Genomic DNA, 17341 nt, shown 5'->3' with positions numbered 1-17341 from the left:
CATCAGCAATTCTTCCAAGATATTTGCTGAATTTGCATATATGAAGGAGCTAGGCTTTAGTAGGATGGTTGTATGTACATTTGGCTTCCGTACTTTTGAATATCACTTAAATCATGAATAGGAGCTGCTCATATGCAAGATGTGATGTCTAATTACTCCTTACATCTTCCCAGCATGTTGTTGCAATTTGGGACTCTTCTGACCTAATATTTCCACCACCTGGACTTGAGTGACCAATGATGCTCATGCATGAGTGTAAAGCACATGGAAAAACTCTAGATTTTGAGAATGGATTAAGTTATGTACTCAGAGTTCATAAGTGGCCTGTGCAAATTTCACACAATCATAAATAGAATAAATGTGCTTATAAGGAAACCAGCCAAAAAAGGTTGAAAACTTGCCTAATCAAAGACTACGCTTGCATGATATGAACTATGTACCCACTCTAGTCAGCATGTAAATGGATTGTTTTCTATGTTAATTTGTTTTTTTTATTTTCTTCCACGAGATTTTCAAGTCAGATATTTATTCTGATAGAGCAAATCACTGAACCTTGTTACCATAAATATCTATCAATCCTTCATCAGGGACCCACATGGATGTGTTGACAGTAAGGTTGGAGTAAGCCTGTTGTCTGTGACTTGACTGTCAGTGCATAGATTTAGACTTAGATTTGGTGGATATTTTCAGGGTGGAGGAGGATGGGTTCTAAAAGAGACTGTTTAATGGCAACTCAAGGCTATTGTGACTAGACAAACCTGTAGAAGAGGTGAAGAACGGTTATTATAGCTGAATTGGGAAACTGAGCCTTTTTCTGTTCTTTTTTTTTTTTGATAGCACACATGGTATTAATGATTTCACCTCAATTTGTTGATGTGTAACTTTTATGGCAGATGTGCCTGAGTTTTCAGCAAGAGTGGTAGGAGTTGCTTGCACAGAGCAGAAAAAGAGGGGCAAACTTTGCTCTGACATCAGAGGCATTAAAACTTGAGTGGTCATGCTGGGGACATTGATGACAGAGCCTCTCATTAGCTGAAAGCGAACATTTGTCCGTTCACCCCTTGGGAAATGAGGGAAATTGTTATGAAAAAGGAAATCATGAAAAAGAAAAAACAAGGCCATGCAGTTTGCAGAGAAGAGACTTAATTGGTTGCACTGGGAAATCATCAAGAAAAAGTCCCTTTTGATTTGACTCGCTCCAGACTGTTGTTCTCTAGTTGTCACTCGGCTTTGTGTGTGGTACATTGAATGGCATCTGTTTCTTTTTGCTGTATAAGTAGGGCTGAACGTACGAAGTGTGTGGCTGGTATTTTTTTTGTCCTAGTACAGAGTCTCCAGGGGAAACTCCAGTAAGAACTAGGAAGTGCTACTGTTAAAGGTGAAATGATGCTTACATGTGTAGTTGTCTAAATCTACACAGAGGTAGAGTATTCAAAGGTAATTTATCAGATAGTATCATTTGTTCCTCTGTGGGAACTTAGCTTAGTCTGTGCTTTTTTTTTCCAAATTTAATTTTGAATACTATACTTATGGTGTTCAAGTATGAAGATGTTTCATATTTCAAGGTATGAAGATATTTCTTCCTTGTTAAGCAAATCAGGTGCTGCACATCTTACAACCGATGGTGACTTTTCTGGTTGTCTGCAGCAAGGTAAGGATATTGTGGAAATGTGTGTAATACCAAGAAAAAAAGTATGTTTAAGTTTCACTGGCTTTTCTACTCAGATACTAACAACCTTTTTTTTTTGAGTGGGGAAGGATGTCTCCTTAAACCTTATGATTTGACATTTTGTAACTTTCTCAGAGTTGCAAATGCAGAATCTGTGAGATTTAATACTCATTTTCATCTAAAGGTGGCACTAGTCTTTTGCAGTTGGAGTTTGTGGTTGATGGGAGACACAGATACCAAGAAACCCTCAACTAATCCAATGCTTATCATTAATCCTGAGCAAACAATCATTAGTATCTGGTTTTATCCTGCTTAGTCCTTGCTGGGTAGTGAATTATGTAACATTTATTTTATTAACGTTTAATGGAAGCTTATTATCACATAGATTATCTCAGAAAATGGAGGGAGGAGGGATGTAGATTTGCTGCTGTCTTGTTTTTATTGTTTGTTTAAGAAATCCTGAAAAAATCCTCAAGTAAGGAAGTGAATGGATGCCTTAAAACAGTTCCATCAAACTTACAATTCACTGAGCTATTGCTTGGCAAGAAGCAGCAGGTACTATTTGACCTATTTAACTGACAGATAATGTCAATAAACATAACTTAGGAAAGGGCTCAAAAATCATTTTTATGGCAGGGGGATTAAATCTGAGCTTTGGATGAATAAATATATGTTTTAGACTCTTCAGTGAATGGTTGTGTTCTTCTGATATGTTATTGCAGACTCTTTTTGAGTAGGTACCTTATGATATGATGAAATAACTTCCTACATGTGTCTCCACATGGCGCGTGTGGCTCATCATGCGCAGGAGTTTTGGGGGCACTGAGGGGCTGGTGATCAGGTCATAGGAGGAGGTCACTGGATGAGCACTGTGGAGAGGAGAAAGTTCTTGCAGGTGAGAAAGAAATGTGTGGAGAAAGAAGAATGCTCAAGGAGAGAGGCTGTTAGGAGGCTGATGCACATAAAGTGCAGTACTGCAGTGGCTGGTGAGCAGGCAACGTCAGAGCAGGTACGTATCTAGGCTGCTTCAAAACACACGCCAGGGTGAATGTAGGAAAGGTTTTTAACTTGTGATGGAAATAGGGTTTCACTGTAGATGCTGGCCAGCAGACTCACAGAAGATCTTCTAATGATTTACCAGTGAATGCTGTGTAATTCCTCTTGCCACATACTTTCTGTCTGTATCAATCCCTTTTTCCACATGATAATAGACTACTACTAAATTGTCAGCTTTTTCATTATTGATAAAATTCCAGAGATGGAAGAAGTCATAAATTTGTAAATTAAAGAAAGCTAGGTACAGCTTTGAAGAGAAAACTTGATAAAGCAGAGGTAGAAATATTCTGAGAAGCATGCTTTTAACTAGCTCCATTTTACCAGTGAAATTCTATGATATTTGAATTTTCTAAAACAAATTTAAGATGCTAGGGAGAAATTTGGTAGAAAGAACTTTCTTTGGAAGAAAGTTATTTTATTAGACCAAGATATCTTTGTAAAATGTGAACTTTTCTCTTATATTTTTCTAATCCGAGATGCAGATTTTTTTTTTTCCAACAAACTGTACTACTTTTGTTAGATTACCATAGCTGCAGCAGTGGTATATGACAATGAGACTTCAAATCATAGAAAAGATTAGTAAAGGTGTTTTGATGGCATCTTCATGAAAGAACTTTAATTGTTCTTTTGCCAAAAAAAGTTTATTTTGAAATGCTTAGAACAATAAATAGAGCTGTTTTTCAAATACCCCTAATGACTGAATTAATTTCAGTTCAGTCAATTACTTTATCAGAGACCTAGAAGAGCAGAGATAGAGCAATTTTGATGGATAAAAAGCCCTAATGTTGCACCTGATCCCCACAGAGATTAGAAGAATGAAAGAATGAGCCAGCTTTTCCAAAGCTAATTTGACCATAATATACCATATAACTCCATGATGGCCTTTGCTTGTTCTTTGAGTCACACAAGATACTGTTTTATTGTCATTATTAGCTCGTCTGAATGAGCTAGCTGTTCAAAGTATGGTTTTTATAGTGCATGCATTCTTTCACCATCCTTCCCCCAATGTACTTGGATTGTCCAACTCCTAGCAGCTTATTATTAAATAGCACTGGGAGAGAAGTGGAAATGTCAGTTCGTACTTCTAAAGTACTGTGACAAACAGATTTGGGTATCCAAGAGATGCATGCTTGGCTCTGCTATTGGTTTTCAGCCATACTCCATTTTCCTCTTTATCAACTGGAAAATAGGAATTCAAGAGTAATAAAAAATATGGCTACCTTAACAGGAAGGTTAAGCAATAATTTATTCAGCTGATAAACATCCACATTGTGACACTTCTGCTAATAGAGAGTGCTTTGCTTGGCAGCCAAAGGGATGATAATAGCCCATCATCTCTTCAAAATGAAATTACCCTGGAAGTAAGATACAAATAGTTAACAGTGAAGATAATTAACAATGGAGTGCAATAGCACTTGACAGGGTGGTTTCCCTGCTGGGTTGAATTTTACATAGGATGCTAAATATCTAATTATTTCAAATTTAAGTGTCTTAGAAATAGTGGACTTAAAACTGGAAAAAAAACATGTGAAATTCTGTGTTAAGTACTTTTCGTAAGAAAGTAACGGGGATGTCTGGTCTGATTTTTTTTATTCTTTTTCTTTTTTTTTTCCTCTTAGGGAAGAATGGTGAATGTAGATTATTATTATTATTATGCATAATGCACAAAATGTGTGTAAGGAACTTCATCCCAACAACCTCTTTATCCAATATTTATCCATCCATAACCATTGTGATTGTTTCATCTATTTTTAATTCAGACAAAGCAAGTTGAACCAGTTTGGATAAACTGGTTGGATAAACTTTCCATTTTTGCCATATTTTCATCCTTCTTATATATATGGGAAGAGAGAATTATCAAGGATTTCAACAAAGTTGAAATGTTTCACGAAAACCATGATTGACTTTGGATTATTTAATTCAGAAAGTCGGGAAACTTTAAACCACCAGAAACCAATTGATTCCAGGGGCGATATTAAGGAATCTCAAAGGATATTAGAACTAAGCTGTCAGATAGAGCATTTGCACTTGGAAAAGTTTAATCCAGTTGGGGAATTGCCTTGTTTCCAGCAGGTGGAGTAGGTGACAACAGCATGTGCATGCGGCAGCTTGGACTTGCTGGCAGGGTGCAACAGTCCTGTGTTGGTGGTGGAAAAGCATCTATGATATCATGCCAGGCATTGGAAAGGTCCGTGTGTGCCAATGTTATGACGTCCCGGGAAACATGGGGATTCCTGTCGTTTTAAACAATCCAGCAAGTTGCCAGGAGGAAAAGCACTGAAATACGAGTTGTGTTCCAGCCTTCCACCTGATACTGTTGGAAGTAACATAATGCAGGGAAAAGTCCTACAAAAATCAGAATATTACTCCAATATTTTTGATTCTCTAGTGAAACCCAGGAAAGAATTTGGCCCTGATACGGGTCTCCGTATAGATACTCAGCAAAAGAAACTCTCTCTTTGTAAATTGTATACATTTTTTTTTTTCCTACAACCTTCCAGAGCTGCTGTTAAATTTTGATAGGCTTCATCTCAGTCCTCAGGTACCAGGTAGCTGCTGGGCTAAACTTTCTTTCCTCGACTTAAGGTATTCTCCGCCCCTACTCAACAGTAAGCAGAAGTAATGCTCAGGCTGGAGGAATCCCATGGGAAGGCACTCAGGAGGAGCTGAGAGCTGAGTTCAATTGCATGTGTGGGCCCCATCCATCCCAGGGAAGGGTCGGTGCCCAACCTGCTGCATCCTCATCCTCAGCGTGGGTCACCCCGCTCCTCTGTGACAAGCAGCCACTGCACGGGAAGAGCAGGCGGATGTCGGAGCCGAGTGAAGGAAGATGTGCCTAGGCCTGTTAAATCCCGCTCAAGTAATCTGCCTCGGTGAGGACAGCAGATTTGCGTTCCCATGAACAGGCTGCGTCTGAGTGGACAAGGCTCCCAGAAGGGATTTTCGCAGACTTTGGCAGGCAGCCTCTGCAGGGATTTTCACTGAGCGGGTGTCCCCAGAACAGATTGTGCGTGTTATTTGGAGGGAAAGTTAAAAAAACAAAAGCTCTTCCCTTCCTCTCAAATGCCTGTCTGGGCCTAAAACCCCTTCACGGCCTGTTCCCCCGCTGCGATCATGGCCGCGAGCTGCCCCGTGAATGCCGGCGAGGCCGAGGAAGCTCTTGGGTTCTGCTGCTGCTCCCCATGTGCTAGTGCAGGGGCCGCACAGAGCTGGCCTGAGGCAGTGGGATGAAGCTGGAGGCCTGGCAAGGTGCTTTTCCCCCTACATTTCAATACAGACATTTCATCATGAGTGTGACTGTGAGCCCCACCACCAGCCCAGGGCCGAGCTTCCTTCACCCTTTGCTCTGTACATTAAATATGACCCCACCTAAAATGAGTGTTTCCCCAGTCTGCTGGTGCCCTGCTGCTCTCACCCCTGTTTCTGCACCTGGAACTGGCCTGGACGCTTCCTGCTGGACCAATGGTATCTTCTCCAAGCCCCATCGACCTCTGTTTTGCTACCGTTTCAGGAAACCCAATCATTTTCAGAAAAAGGTGGTTGTTGTTTTATTTCTATAATTACTCTAGCTATGTCATTTGCTGATTTTTTAGCCCCAAGTCTGGTGTGTGCCCCATGGCTAATCAGGAGCCGGAGCACTTGCTGTTGCAGTAATAATGTGTCCACCAATGCGTCCTGGGAGCTCAGGTGGCACTAACAGAACCCTCTGGCTTCCCACGAGCCTGGCAAGGTTTTTCCATGCAGTATCTTTTGGACCTGTGTCACTTCTCGCCTGCTCTGCTGCCTATGTTCATGTTTAAAACAGTGGGTGTCAATATTCTGCTGTGTGAAGCAGCCCAGGTCCCTTGGTGGTGGGGGAAGCTGATCTACACCTCACTAGTGCGAAAATGGTTAGGGTGTTGATAACCACAGACAAGGATGCTTTATATTCTTATGGATATGGAAAGTGAGATGGGGAGGTTACACCTCATCCATGAGGATTATTCACTTTCCTACAGCAAGCAGTGGGGGAGTTGCTCAGCAGTCAGGGGAGAGGCCTTGTCCCGCTTCTGGGCTCATGTTACTTAAATCCAGAAGAGGTGCCACAGATTTGTAATGGTGTGTGCTGGACTTGTGGACATGTGAGTCTTCCCAAATCACTCAGTTGAGGTTTGTGTTTAGGTCCTGAGCTGAAATGGCAGTGTCAGGTTATTGCATCAAAGCCCTCACTGGTGCAGGTTTCTCACAGGAGCTTTATGGCCTGTCCATTTTGATAGCTAACCACTAACTACCAAGGTTAGTTTTGAGCTTGCTGCTCCTTGGAGCACACCTCTGGAGGGGAGAGAGCAGAGAAAAAAAAAAAAAAAAAAGAAAAAGAAAGAAAAAGAATCAGACTTCAGAGAACTCGCTGAAAGTCTCTCCTGACAGTGGCTTTCCAAGTGAAATACAGATTATAAGCTAATTCAAATATTTAAACACCTGTGTTTCTACAAAAATGATACTCTTAAGTAGTCGTCTACTTTAAATTTTAACAGCTATCACTGTGTGGTGTCCTTTTTGACTATCTTGATTATTTGATATTTGTTGATTTGTGTCTCTGCAACTGTGCAGCAGGCCAGAATCTGCCTGAATATTGCTCTATGTGGCGCACTAATATACGTGCTTTGACTTGCAGGGTGCAGTCTGATTTATGTTGTGTTATTTCAGTACAATTCCATGGAGGGCAATAAGGTGGAAGATGGGTCTTCTGGTCTGTTTTCTATGGCAGCAAACTCTTTTTCTGAGGTATCTGGGCTCAGTGTTCATGTCAACAATCCTAAGTCAGGTTCACCGTAAGCACCGTCTGGCTTCTTTTCTGGTTGTGTTTTGGCTTCTGAAGGCACTGCCCAGGGAAGCGTGTGACCTCCAGATGTGGAGGTTTTCAAGCTTCAGCTAGAAGAGCAGGTCACCCCCAGCACTGGATGAGCACTGGAAATAGCTCTGCTTCCAGGGAGAGAGATCTCCAGGGGTTATTTCCAAAGGATTTTTTTTTTTTTTGAGCTAACTTCTATCAATTACATGAAGTCCTGCTGAAAACAGAAAGTAACAGGTTTTGGTCGTATCAGGTGCAGTAACCGAGAGCTCTGGCACATCTGTATAACTGTAGGACTCCGCTCTGTGAGGAAATAGCAAGATTAATTCTTTGATTAATATGGAGATTGTATAAATGCAACCCCCTTCCTCTTTGTAAAGCATGTAACGTGCTGTGGAATCACCGGCATAGCAGTTCTGATCAGAGCTGATACCTCCCATCTGTTTCTATATGCAGTCTGCTCCATATAAATCATAAGCAGATGGTGTCACGGTGTCAGTGTCTCACAAGTCACGCTGCAGTCATTGAGTGTTAGCTAGGGCTTGGCTGATGCCTAACTTTGTCACTTTACCTAAACAATTACCCAAATTGAGTGTGTTTCATCCATAGATATAGCCTTTTATCCGTCTGCAGCCAACTGCTTGCTGGTTTCCATGGTGTGGGTGGCCAGAGAACAGGTTTTTCCACCAGCCAAGCTGTTCATCTTCCCTAGCTGCCTGGCTGCAGTACCATTGTCAACAAGTTTTGCAGCGGATCAGGGGTTGGTAATGCAACCCGCCAGCCCATTTCCCATCTCTTCACCACCCACACAGTTAGCCTGATTCTCAGAGCAGCACAGGCTTTCACTCTCTCATCCTACTAATTTGTTTGCTGTGGCAGCTAGTCATCTTGCCTTACTCCACTTGATCTCACAGGCTGGGCAGAGAGCTGGAAGAATAGCCTACCTTCACATAAAAAGCCTCCCATCAGTCAAGGATTTTGAAGGATTGGATAATGTTGATGCAGGGATTAACCCTTATTTGTGACTAGTGATGAACATCTGGCATTTTAATAGGAGTTTTTCTCTGCCCCAGAATCTAATCAGCTAAATTCTTCCTCTCTGATTTCTATCTGAAGTTGCAGCTGAGTATATTCAACTGCATTTCAGTGACTGAAGTTCATTTTTCTCCTTCCTCATTTCCCCCTTGCCTGTGTTGGTTTTAATTATTTTTTTCCCCTCTTGCTGTGATTTAAAACCCAGTCATCAAATGTGGAGCAAACTCCAGTGCTGTTTTAATTCTCTGAGATTGTTGGGGTCTGGAATCTGGATGTGAGCCCAGATCCCATCAGCCCGAATGGCTGGAATTGTTTGTGCCTCACTCTGAGCTCTGTCAGGCTTCCGGGCAGCAGCATTCCGCGCTGCAGCTGCAACCTAAAGATGCTGAGCGATGGTCACTGTCAACAGCTCTATCCCAGAGCCCATGCCTGGCAAAGAGCTCCCAAACTCCTCTAAGGGATGGGCTTCGTAGCTGGAAGAGACAGAGCTTTAGGAAATTACTTGCCTCATCAGCAGCTTTAGGTCATCTTGTATTTCCCTCAAAATCTACAGGAATCTCTCTTTTCTATGAACATCAACAGCCCCTGAACGCCTTGAAAATCAGAGCAGCCTGAGCCGAGGCAAGCAGCTGCTGCTTCATGCTCCGACGTGTGTGTCACTGCTCAGAGGTGAGGTACCACATTGGTGAGTTATTTCAAACAAAGTAGCAGCAGACAAAACTCCAAAGCAATTTTCAGCCTGAGTAATCACTGCAAATTTACTCCAAATGTTGAACAGATGGAACCTGTATATGACTTCTCTGAGTATAAACACAAGTACCCTGTCATATTTCAATTGCTGATGTAACCACAAATGTGGCTATTTCTAAAGGAAAAAAAAAAACATGAATTTGGGGGTCTGATTATTTGTTTCCTCGGCGCAGTAAAGGAGCTGCTGTATTCACTTTCAAATAGCACATATGACAATTGTTTCATTCCATCCGAATACTTGTTCAGCAAAGCTTTTCAGTATGGCTTTTCTGCAAAAGTTGTGTTCTTGCTATCAAGGCTGATTTATGCATCTATAGGCTCTGTTAGCCTCACATGTGTTTGTGTCTAATGCCTTCCAGAGCATGAGAGCCTTCCAGCCTCCTGGAAGTGGAGGAGGATGAGGATGGCCTTTTTCTGTGTTCTGGTCACCTCCTTCCTCAGGGAGGAGGAAAGAGGTTTGGCATTCCTGCCCTGAGCAGTTCTACATGGGGTCTGCTACTCTTTTCTGTCTTGCTCCACAACCTCAGGAAAGTTGCTTCACTGGTTTGCATCTCTGTTTGCAACTTGGGAGTAGCTGATTGTTTTCCTTAGGTGAAAGAGTTGCTGTTTGAGAAATATGTATGAATTAATATTCTTGTTTTTATGGCTAATGATGAGGATTTCAAGGGGGAGGCTGAGGCTCTATGTTTGAAGCCTTGGATAAAAGTAAGGGTAGGAATGGAGGAAAAGGAGTTAAGATCCTCTTGCAGAAATGACTGGTGATCCTGCAGGCTTCTGGTAACCTGTCTGGGAGACTTATCCCTCCTTTGCAGTTCTCTGCAAGGGAGCTGGGCTCTCCTTCCAGGTTGGAACTAGGGTCATAATTTCCCTGGGAAATGTATTGGATTCTCTCTGCTGTTCCCTCCTGTAAGTCTTGGCTTTTTCCTCCTTGTACTTCCCTGTCACTCTCAAGAATGAACTGTGATGCTGTCCTACCTTTGCCCCTCCCAGGACTGTGGGTGTCCCTGGCCTGTTTTCACCTCTGCTCCTTCCTTCTATTTCTCACAGCCTCAGATCCTTGAGGGACAGGAGCCATAACAGTTGTCACCCTTGCTGTTCCTATGGTGACCCAGGGCCTCCTCCTTCAGAAGACTTATTATTGCAGACAAATCCCCTGGAATTCTCCCACCACCTTTTCTCCCAATTGCATAAACTCATTATGTCTAAAACTCACTTTTGACGGGAGATGGCCCAAGTGGCCAGGACGTGACTGTACCTGGCTGCAGCCTCTGCTGGAGCCTGCATGGTATTTCAGCTTTTGGATGCTCTTGCAGGACAGATTTGCTGGCCTCATTTATGTCCAGCAAAAGCTCCTTCTTTAGGCATACATGAGATGAGTCCCTCAAGGGATGACTTAACAGGGGAGGCCTTATAGTATCTAGTAAAGACAATCAGCTTGTCACTTATTCCTAATCAGTTGACTGGGTCTTTGGCAGTCTCCAATACTTATGGCAAACTTTCTCCCTGCTCAAGGTGATGAGGACATTAAAATCCCACACAGAGTACAATGTTTGGAATGTGCAATGTTCTGAAATGTGTGCAGGAATTTCCAGCTTCTGCTGCTGCTTTTTAGATCCTGATAATATCATCTATATAAATACACAGGCATGCACATCTTCACACCTCAGACTTCCTTTTATTTCTGTTTTATCCTCCTCCTCTACTTTTTAATGTATGCCTTGAAACTCTTCACTGTTGGCAGATTCTCGTCATCGGCCTCCACTCGGAATCCAGCTCTATCTGCTTGTTTTTTCCCCTCTTTTTTCTTTTCTTTTTTTTTTTTTTCCCCCCTCTACCAGGAAAAAAAAAAAAAGAAGAGATAGAGAAGGAAAGTCAGTGCAATATTCACAGTACCGACCTCCCAAGGGACCTCTGCTCCAGGACTCATGGAAATCAGTTGCTGGAATTTCTCGGCTTTGTTGCCGCCACCACAAAGTGCAGGAGCTGGTCCTGGAGCTTCCTGCAGTGTCGCTCCCTGGCTCTGCCTCCGCCTGGCTCCGAGGTCTTCTGATAGGGCCTTACTGCCTCCCCTTGGAAATCTATCACACCAAAGAGCTCACAAAGTGTTTGTCAATAATAACAATAACTGAACAGTGGGATGCCTGGGGGCTACCACGGCGGTGATCTCGGTTCTTTGCCTTTGCAACTCAAAGCCTGTCCTGCGTGCAAGGCCTCTCTGATATGCGAGCAATTACTTTCAAACGCACGGGTTCACTCCTGATACTCTGAAGTCTTTTTGCTGGTTTTCACTGACGGGTGCTGTGTCATGGCTCACGAGTCACAGGATGGTCTCTTGATTTTCACATGATCAAGAACAGAAAACTGATTTTAGCGTTCCAGAGCCCCACTAGTCTGTGTTTGCACATACCTTTCTTTTTTTAGTTATGTTCAAAATGGCTGTAAAAATCTTTTTAGGGTATAGCACACCTGTACCTCAGTGTCTTCTAACTGGAACCTCATCACCATAGATGTTCTTTGATCTTTCCTGGTATTTCCATTAGACATGCTGCTGCTGGGAACTGAGAACTGCTGAGTTTCATCCCCCAGTTGCCATCAACTAGATTTAAAAACACTTTGCAGTCTGCTATAGCACCTTCCCAATACTAAACTGGGTCGTTCTTCTAGTAGTGGTATGTGTAAGAATTATAAATGCACATTCAAGGATATAGTTATCTTCTAAGTGAGAGGAGGCAATAATCTTGGTTTCTTGCTCCACTTTGATGGAGAAAGCCATATTAGCTTAAAAATGGACTTTGGAATGTCTGAGCGGTACAATCATGTTGGAAGTCTGATTATTAATATGCTCTGGGCTAAGCTCTGTATTGCATGTTATATAAACAGTTCTGGATAAAGGTTGTACTCTATATTACTACTCTGTGATCTTTTGAGGGTTGAGTCGTCCTCAATATCTCTGGATGGTCTTCAACACCATGAATCGAGCTTGCAATCTTTGCAGTGGGATGCAGCTTTACTCTGCATGCAGCCCTGCTTCTGAAATTAGGGCCTGTGGTTTGTAGGATTTATCAAGTTTATTTTTGTAAAGATGCAGCTTGGGAGCAAACATTGTTCCTCTTCAGCAATGCTGCTGAGCTAGTAATAATTTTATTTCTGCTAGTTTGTGTAAGACGGGAGATGCTTTAGCGAAGAACGCGCAAGGAGAGGCAAGGCCCTGGGGACCAGGCCTCAGGCAGGAAGCCATGCTGTAGACGGGCCTGAAAGGGAGACTGACAACTTGCAAGATCATGAGATTCGTGTGGATGTTTCGTAACTCCCCCGCTTGTTCATCCACGTTAAACACGGGTACAAAGGTCTTGTTGCATTTGATATATTGCCCTTTCAAACTCGCAGGTTTTTCTTACCAGAAAGGTTGTTCTACGTGTATTTTGGTGTCTGAACAATATACAGCACTGCTGCTGCTTTTTAATTTACTGCATGTTTTAAACCACTGCAGCTTTTGAAGTCCTTTTTATTTCATGAAGACTTTAAGGACTGTGTGAGTCCCTGAAAATGAAATCGAAGTTTCTTATATTACACTTTTGAGAGAAGCAGCAGTGCCCATATGCTTTCACAGTTCCTTAAAATGGTAATACATAATTGGGATTTACTTGTATGCCTGAGGAATCTAGAAAGCCAGGAATGATCCTAGATGCAAATAGGTCAGTGGTCTAGGAAGGTTTAGCATGATGACCATTGAAAACAGAAGGCCTGTGAGAAATTTGGAACATAGCAGGTAGTCTTCTTTTTTTCCCCATTATTGCTGCTGTTTTCGGTATTACATTGTCACATATATATTTTTAAAAAAAAAAAAAAAAAACCCACTGAGTCTCTTCTGGGCTCCCCCTCTCTCTACTCTCTAGAAGTTTGTGTGACAATCTTAGCTGCAGAAGGAGGCGAAAGAAGTCTATAGTGAGAGCAGGACCAGAAGGCTGTTGGGTAAATGAATGCCAACTTGGACATGGTGAGAATTTCTTTTCTATCCATGGAAAATGTTAATTAAAAATAAAATTCATTTTTGTTCTCCATTGCACTCCTGGAAACTGTCAATTTTTCACTTTAGCCAAGTTTATTTAGAGTCTGGCTTTCCAAAAAAAAAAAAAAAAAAAAAGTACAGAAAAGCACTTGGCTGAAATATACTGCCTATTGAAAAACATTTTTGAAAGAAAATTCTGGCTAGCCTGTCTTTGCACTCAGTTCTTTGGTTGGTCTGAGGCCTAATATCCTAATATCCTAGCAGAGCCTAGACTACAGTCATGTAGCAAATGACCTTCCTCCAGCATTTCTGAAGGTTGTTGGTTTTTCACAGGATAGTTTTGCCTTGTTAGTCCCTGGCACCTGGCAGTTTTAGCATCTCTTCTGTGCTCCATACAGCCACCACAGGAGCGCTGTATCTCCAAAGGTGAGCAAGCAGTCTGCCTAAGGCCCAGATGTCACTTCAGGTTGAGTTGTACTTGATGGAGAATGCCAGCATGAATAAGGGTGGCTGACAAAGCTTCTGTGATTCCCAGGGTGTCGATGTTCTTCTGAGAAGCACTAGAGCAGCCTCCATGTTGCTCTGACCTGTCCTGGCTCATGAGCGCTCGCTATGGCTCTTACATGGGTTAGGTCTCCCCAGGGCCTCCTGCAAGTGCTCTCCTGGCAAGACATGTTCCCTGGGCTGCAGCAGCACAGGGAGTTTATTTCATCTTCTCAGAACTGCCTGGAGACTTCACCGTGCATGGGCAATGTGAACCTGCCTCTTGGGACAGGCTTACAGCTTATTTGTGTTACTGGAGCCATGCGCAGGTCCTACTTTGAGGGCTGAGATCTGGTGTAGAGGCACCCAGTGAGAGAGCCATGAGGTCAGCTTCTCCCTGGTGGGAAACTTGCATTAATGTCAGTGTATTTTCATACATACAGAGTGAAAGGACACATCTAGCTTGTGGTGCCTGGAAACATAGTCCTGTTTTGAGGTCAGTGGGGACAGAGGTCTTGCATAGTTCATTTCAAACAAAGACATTTTCTACATCGAATCCTTGAAGAGATGAGCAGATCTGCTAACAGACATGCTGGAAATACGTTTTTGAATATTCTGAATTAAATTTAATAGCATGGTATTTTTTCCTAGCAAGGGATGAGTTATGATAATTAAACTAATTGTCTTACTCTTCTTCCCAATCATCTTGTAAATCATTTCTTTATCACAAATCTGTTGAGAGAATTAGGAGAAAAAGGAAAACCTAAAAATCCACTGCACTGAAATCTGTCTTCGCCTTATGGACTGTTCTCACAGCCATTAACTATGCAGTGCCCCAGTTAGGTGAGAATGGCCTCTGAAAAGAGTCCTGTTGTTTTCTAGAAAGCTCTTTGTAAGAACAACATCAAAAAGGTGACAGGGAACATCCACATATATTATTCACTCTTAATACTGATAACTCCTTTCTGTCTTTTTAAAAGCGACACCAAGCGAAGAAATCTGTGATGACCTGCAACAGAGTAACCTACTTAGCTCTGCTTTGAGGTGGGCCTGTTCTTAAGTAAAGCACCACTCAAAACTTTTTGCAAACTCTATTCAGTGACTTCTTTGTTATCCCAGAGACAACATTGGGTTTTCTAAATGCCTCCCTTGCCTGCAATTGCTAATAGCTCTTGATATTATGTAAAATGGGAATGTGTGAGAAACTCTCACTTGCTTTTCACTGTTCTCTTTTCATCCTTCTCCTTGCCTAGGAAAAAAAATTAATCAATTTTTTTTTTAATAGTCTCTCTGCACTGTTTCCTTTGCAGGACCAAGTACCCTGGTACATTCATGTCTAGCATGCAGGGACTCTGCATCACTCAGCTATAACCACTTGCAGCAAAGCAGCCTGAAAAGCCCATCACGTCAGTTGCAAAATCAAGTCTTCAGCTCTAGATTTGTCCTTCTCCACTGTAAGCAACTAACCTAATTGAGGTTTTAAGTGGTGTCTACAAAGGTGTCCTCCTTTTCTCTCCATTAGCAGAGGAAGCCAGGGGTGAGTGAGCTCTTTACTTGTTTAACTCTGTTACATGTCTGAAAGTGTGGTGGGATGAATCCAGGTCACTGCCACATGCCCTTTGTGAATCTGTACTGGAGTTAAAAACAGCATCACAGTGCACAGGACCTGGCCTCAGGTGTTAGAGGTTGCCTTTCTTGTTCACAGTAGGGTTTGCAGCTTTGTTTCCTGTGTGTTCTTCTGGTCCCCTCTGAAAGCAGAAGTAGGATTTTCTGGGCAGATTTTTCCCGGAGCTTGCTGCCCTCTCTGTGCTCTGCAGCCCGTAGAGAACTATTTTTGCCTCATCCCCAAGAAATGAAGGATTGCTATGTTCCCATTTTTGCTACTAAGAGAATGAGGGAGGGAGAAAGTAAGAGTGAAAGTGTCTATGAGCTTTGGACTCCTGCAGATGCAGTGTGACCATCCCTCGCAGGCAGGATAGTGCCTGGCTCCCCTCTTGGTCTCTGACCCACTCTGGCCAGCTTGGCTTCCTCAAACACTCCCTCGGGCCGTGCTGCAGGCCATGTGTGCTCCAGATGTACTTCCTGTAAAATTATCACTCTGCTGAAAACACATGATATGTGAAAGTCTCATGATTTCAGACACTTTGATTTAAAGTGATTTAAATTTCCCCTCCTAATAACATCTTGAGGCCCCAAAGACCATGACATGGGCCTCAGGTGAGCTGTGGGGTCAGCTCTATGCATGGGCACCTGGCTTCAGCCCTGGCTCTGTTTCCCTTTAGCAGTAGAGTGAAGCAGAGATGCTGGAGCCAGACTGTCCTGTGGGGAAGGGACAGGTGATGGGATGCTCACCTGTTTTATATCAGACCTAGAGGGACTGCAGGGAGCTCCTGGTGTTCAGGAGAATGGGACAAGAGCCATCTGGAACACAAAGGCTTTGGCAGAAGGCTGCTCTTTGGGCAAAGGGGAAAGTAATTCGGAGATTTATGCCAGCTGATGATGTGGCTGAGAAATGATGCCCTGAAGGCTGGAGGAATTGTTGCCTGTTGGGATAGAGTTTGTCTCTCTGCTGGTTGTCCAGTATCTCTTTGTAGTTTTTGGCAAGAGATATATGATTCACATGCTCTATTTTAGATCACTTTAGATCTTAGTGAAGTGAAGCACATCCTAAAAGTGGGTAGATGAATGCGCTTAGATGAAGGACTCTTCCTCCTGGCGCTGGTGGAGGAAAGTTGACAGTCTGAGCCTATTTAGACTTTTTTTTTTTTCTTTTTAATGCAATTTGGTACCAGGGATAAATGCAGCAAATTTTCTTCATGAGAACTTCTGCATGTTTGTTCTAGTTGTCAATGCCAGAGCTTGAAGAAGTGTCAAAGTTAGGATGTGGATGTTTGAGACTGTTACAACAGACTGTATCTGTTTCAATCAGAGGAAGAAAAAAAGGCAAATATTTTTGATAATTTTTTTTCTGTGCTAGTCTATAAGGCTTGTTCTTCCATCACAGAAACATAAATTGGGAAGTCCTTTTTGCTTATACATGTCCTCTGTCAGTCATGGTTTGTGCTCCTTACTCGCTAGCAACAAGTAGCTACAATTTTATTGTTTTTTTAGAGCCTAAATATAGATGGGACAATAAATGCAGATAGAAAAGATAGTCTAGTGGTTTGAAATTTTGAAACAGTGCTTTTTGCAATGTTTTGAAACTAGCTGCTCAATTCAGTAGCTCGTGCTCTTAAGCATAGCTTGTAATATGGGCAGGAAGCGGGTACATCTGCAATGTGGAAAGTTAACAGCAAAGTGCAGGTGAAAAAGCTTGCAAGTAAACCAGACATGATGTCTGCAGATCCCACCCAAGGACTCTATTCTCCCTAGGAGAGACAAATATGGTTTTTTTCAGTACTGAGCCACTAGCATATGACTCTAATAGCTGAAGACAATGGAGACTCTTATCAGCTAGTGAAAGTAGGATTAGGTCTTGCCAGCCTATCTCTGAATGCTAATGCTCTAC

The sequence above is a fragment of the Nothoprocta perdicaria genome, unplaced genomic scaffold, assembly GCF_003342845.1.
Source record: "Nothoprocta perdicaria isolate Ctin4 unplaced genomic scaffold, notPer1 scaffold_108, whole genome shotgun sequence".
Taxonomy (NCBI): Eukaryota; Metazoa; Chordata; class Aves; order Tinamiformes; family Tinamidae; genus Nothoprocta; species Nothoprocta perdicaria.
Note: the sequence above shows the minus strand (reverse complement) of the source record.